The following is a 5855-nucleotide window of genomic DNA, read 5'->3' on the forward strand; positions in this document are numbered from 1 at the left end:
TCAGCTTGACACGAGACGGCAAAACCAAACAACGACAGGCAATTCGTATCTTGGCTCAGAGTGGCGGTAAAGATCCGGCAGTTATTAGCTGGACACGAAAACGACAGGTAATTCGTATCTTGACTCCGAGTAGCAGCAAACAGCCGGCAAAACTCAGCTGGATACGAAAACGATGGAATTCTCGAAGCAACTTAAGAGTCCACTATTCTCGGCGGCCCGACACGTGCATTGCCGCCCTGACTGAGGTGACGGTCCAGGAGCCGAGTAGATGTAAGCCGGAGTTTTATCCTGCCGTTTCGAATGAGAATCAGGAGCGTTAATCAAAGAGTCCGGTGTAATACGGGGAAAAGGAAATTAACTGAAATGAGGAGCCAACGGACCGGACCGTGACACAATTAGCATGCAGAACTATGTCAGATCGAAAGAACTTGTTGCTAATTAACTCTGTGACGCTGAATGTGCAGCTCAATACAAATGTCATCATTCATAAGTTCACGATGCATGTCACAATTTTAACTGAAACCAACTGCAGAAGACTCTCGTTCTAAAATTTGCTCAGGGAGTAGAGAACATAATTTAAGTGTGTTTACTCACCTCAATGACCAAGCACCGAGTCCTGGGCCCCTGTCAGTATTCAGGACCAGGCTCTGTGTCTGAGTCCAAGCTCAGACTCCGTGTCCGTGTCGGAAGTCCAAATTCAATGACCAACCTCCGAGTCCAGGGCCCGTGTCTGGATTCAGGACCAGGCACTGTGTCTGATTCCAAGCTCAGACTCCGTGTCCGTGTCCAAGTCCATCCTCAATAACCAACCTCCGAGTCCTGGGCCCGAGTCTGGATTCAGGACCAGGTTCTGTGTTTGAGTCCAAGCTCAGACTCCGTGTCCGTGTCGGAAGTCCAAATTCAATGACCAATCTCCGAGTCCTGGGCCCGTGTTTGGTTTCTGGACCAGGCTCTGTGTCTGAGTCCAAGCTCAGACTCCGTGTCCGTGTCCAAGTCCAACCTCAATGAGCAAGCTCCGAGTCCTGGACCCGTGTCTGGATTCAGGACCATGCTCTGTGTCTGAGTCCAAGGTAAGGCTCCGTGTCCGTGTCCAAGTCCAAGTCCAAGTGATCAGAGGAACAGCGGATAAGAATGGGCAAAATACACCCGCGCACACTGAATCAGACACTCACAAGACGGTGACAACACAGTTTCACACTGTAGCAGAGACTGGTTTGTACATAAATAAATGCATACACTCACACCGAACCTGAGAGTGACACCTTCAGATACCCACAATCAGTCTGTACCACTGATATGCACAGAATGAATCCTGCACTCTCTTAGTGTACTGAGGCCGTTGAGTACAAAATGAACCGCTTCTCCTCACACTATACCCGCGGCAAGCTGGTAGAGACTGATCAGCACACTCGAATAAATGTCTCCAGTTTGTTGATTGTCTCGGCCCTGCTGTCGATCTCTATCACCAATCCACAATTTATATGGATTTCATATCAATCCTGTCTTCATTTTCAGCTCGAAACCTACTGCATCCTGAATCCTTTTCTTTCTAGCAGACTGAACTATTTGTCTCTGTTCTCCCAACTCTCTGCTTTATTCATCTCGTTCTGTTATGAAAGTCTCTTATTTCTGCAATATGGTCCTGTTTCCTGTCGCTTATTCAATATGCAGACTCTGTACAACACGTCCATTCATGGAGGAGGAAGGCATGAACAGGGTCGTCGTTGAATAATGTAATACAGTTACCTGGTTAGAGAGAGAGAGAGAGAGAGAGAGAGAGAGAGAGAGAGAGAGAGAGAGAGAGAGAGAGAGAGAGAGAGAGAGAGAGAGAGAGAGAGAGAGAGAGAGATGCCTCTACACACACACACACACACACACACACACACACACACACATACACACACATACGCACCCACTTTAACACGCACACAGATACACAGACAGATTCTACCGATGTGGGGAAGATAGATTAAGAGATGGAGGGAACCGTCACAGCATGGACTTCAAAGTATCAAACAACACATATCACACGCGGGATGCTGAACTAAATGAAGCAAGTATTCATGTCGCTAGGGCTGCTGGAGAACTGGACAGAGTGTCAGTGTACACACAGGGTATGTTTCATCTCCGGGGTACATTGTTCGATGGGGTGGGGTGGGTTTGTTGCCGGAGTGACACATCGATCAAATGTGACATGTGACTTCCCTCACATTCCTAATCACAAACTCTCTCAGAACCACACAGAGCAAGACTGTTGTTATTTAATCAGCGGACACAGATGACGCGATACAGGGCAGTATGAAGCTGTCATCAGAAAATTGAAATGAACATTATATTACTTATCATTGGGACATTACTCGAATAAACTCACACCCTGGGGCACATTGAGAAAAGAATGAAAGAACCGGCAAACCTAAGAGAGCACAGATACACGGCAAAGGGAGCAATTTGGTGTTGTTGAGAGAAACGTATTCACATAAATGCTGCTGGAACATGAAACGTGCTGCCTTTGTGAGTTTTATTTTTATTGGATACAGAATGAAACCCGCACTCTCACATTGTAACAGAGACCGACAGATACAGACTGGAACCCACCTGCTCACGCTGTAGCAGAGACTGACAGATACAGAATGAACCCCACACTCTCACACTGTAGCAGAGACTGACAGATAGAGAATGAAACCCACACCCTCACACTGTGACAGAGACTGACAGATACAGAATGAAACCCACACTCTAACGCTGTAGCAGAGACAGACAGATAGAGAATGAAACCCACACTCTCACACTGTGACAGAGACTGACAGACACAGAATGAACCCCACACTCTCACACTGCAGCGGAGACTGACTGATAGAGAATGAAACCCACACTCTCACACTGTGACAGAGACTGACAGATACAGACTGGAACTCACACTCTCACACTGTAGCAAAAAAATAAATGAATAAAATGAAATACACACTGTCACTCTGAACCAGGGTGTGAGAACTGAAGAACACCTCAATCTCAGTCTGTATCAGCAAATGATATCTAAAAAAACTGCACACCCCCTCCCACATACTCAGCTTGCACAGGGGACTGGGGGGTACAGAATAAACCGCCCCTCTTCACACTACACCGGAGACAGCAGGTGGAGAATGAAACACACACTCTCGTATTATCTGATGAATGTCTCCCGTTCTCTGACATTAATGCTGCATTTCATGTAAACTGCATATCAACCCTGACTTCATTTTCAACTTGAAAACTTCTGCAAGCTGAATGCTTTTATCTCTGGCAGATTCTGCAGATACTCCGTTCTCCCAGTTTACTCTCTTTATTGTTCCATTCTGCTATGTATATTTCTCGATTCTACAAAATTGCCCTTCAACTGTTTCGTCACTTTTATTTTCTCTATCCCTTAATCGTCATGCCGACTCAACCGCTAAGTACATTGTTTAACGCGGTCGGAGTGGGAAGAGAAAAGAGAAAGAGTGGGAAATCGGCTTTTTATTTGTGTGCGTGTGTGTGTGTGTGTGTGTGAGAGAGAGAGAGAGAGAGAGAGAGAGAGAGAGAGAGAGAGAGAGAGAGAGAGAGAGAGAGAGAGAGAGAGAGAGAGAGAGAGGGGAAGCATTCATCAGCCTGATGCTGATTACATTATAAGATTATCTCTCTCTCACACACACACACAAGACCAAACACACCTCCACACAAATACACATATCCACACATACACACACACACACACACACACACACACACACACACACACACACGCACGCACGGACGCTCAGATCCTAATTCTCAATTATTTTTTTAAAATCTTACCGAATAACCATCAAGTCCAGGAGCTTTACCTGATTGCATTGACAACAAAACATTCTGAATTTCATGCTTAGCAATTGGAGCATCAAACATCTTTTGATCTTCAGCAGTAATTTGAGGAAATTTAATCTTATTTAAAAGCGTTCATATTGGAGGAATCTGAAGGAAATTGAAATTTTCCAAGATCAGAATAAAAATCCTGAAAGATATTATTAATGTCTTTATCGTTACGAATCTTTATATCTTCTCTTTTAGTTCTAGCTACCCTTAATTGGGAAGCTAAGAGTCTATTAGTTTTATCCCCCAAAATATAAAACTGACTTTTCAATTTAAGCAAACATCCTTCAATAGGATAAGTTAATAATAAACTATATTGTGATTGAATTTCCACTCTTAAACAAATCAACATTTGGAGAAGTTGCACTGATGTTATCTAATTATTTAATTTGTTTCGATATTTTACCTAAATCCTTTCTTATCTGCTTCTTCAGTTTAACTGTATACGAAATAATCTGACCACGTAAATAAGCTTTTAATTTATCCGAAGTTATTAACTTTGAGACGTTTTCTGTATTTAAAAAGAGAAAAATAACTCTATTTGAGTTTCAGTATACTCAACAAATTCTGAACTTTGCAGCAAGTGTTCTGCAATACACCAAACTGGACTTGTAGATGCAACATCTTTCAGCTCAAATATTCGGTTTAAGGGAGCGTAATCAGAGATAACAATTCCATCAAATTCACATTTCTTAACATTAAATAGAGGTCGAGGGTCGACTATAAAATTGTCGTTTCTCGAGTATTTATTATGAACATCTGAGAAAAAAGAATATTCTTTGTCAATAGGATGCATATGTCTCCAAATCACATTTAAGCCACAATCAAATAAATTAATAAGTGATGCAGAACGATTAGGGTGTTCATGTTTGGATGATGACTTATCCATTAAAGAATTTAAAAAAGTATTAATAATACCACCCTTTAATAACATATATTAATTCAGATCAGTTAACAGAGCAAAAACAACCTTAAAGAATCGGGGATCATCAATATATATATTAAGCAAAACAATTTCCTGTTGTAAATTGTTCCTGTAACAATCAAAAATCTACCATTAATATCCTCTATAATATTCTTTTGGTTTAAAGTGATATTGCTGTCAATAAAAAAACAACACCTCTAATTTTAGTTGGAGAATTTGCATGAAATTGAGAATCCTTCCAAAATTTTAAAAAATCGATTTTTATCACATAACCTGATATGCCTGATATGAGCCTCAATGGACAGTCCCTCCAAGGTGTCCACCTTTTCTACATCTGCCAACGCTCGATCCCATCCGCTCAAACAATCATATTCACTCTGGTTACTCTGCGTCATACTACATATGACATCAATCTGTCATCAAAAGAACATGAGATATCTGGAAATCCAAAGGTCTGACCTTGTCCCAGTAAGACAGTAACTGTCGATTTACTAAAATAATACTCGATTAACTATTCTAAATACTACCTACACAGACGTAACTCAAAGGTAAATTATTGTGCTGTTAATAAACCACGCCCAGTAAATTGAATAACGTAATGCCATTCAAAATCGTTTTGAGGACTACGTTCCAATAAGTGGAGAAAGTTCATTTTTGATCGATTGCCTACCGATGAAATTGCCCATTCGTCTAATTCGTGATTTTTGGTAAAATAATGTATCGTCCAAAACTGCAACACCACTTTTAAAATATTAAGTAATTAACAAGTTGTGTCTATTCACTGAATTGTCGGAATGGTCTCACATATGGTGAACCACTTTGTTTTATTTTGGCCTATCCTAAAAAAAACATCGCAAAAAACGTGTTGGTTTGATATATGTTATCTTTAGTTATCCCTATTAAAATATTTAAAACTTAATGTGCACCTTGAGTCTGAATTCCCTTCTAATTTTAGCATCAGTGGGTAATTGAATATTGCTTTTACATGCCGTCAAGATAATTTGCGTATTTCTTACAAACGTGAGAATTTCGTCTCTAACCAGCAAAGCCGTGTTTCACTTTTGTA

The sequence above is a fragment of the Hypanus sabinus genome, unplaced genomic scaffold (assembly GCF_030144855.1).
Source record: "Hypanus sabinus isolate sHypSab1 unplaced genomic scaffold, sHypSab1.hap1 scaffold_1225, whole genome shotgun sequence".
NCBI classification, from domain to species: Eukaryota; Metazoa; Chordata; class Chondrichthyes; order Myliobatiformes; family Dasyatidae; genus Hypanus; species Hypanus sabinus.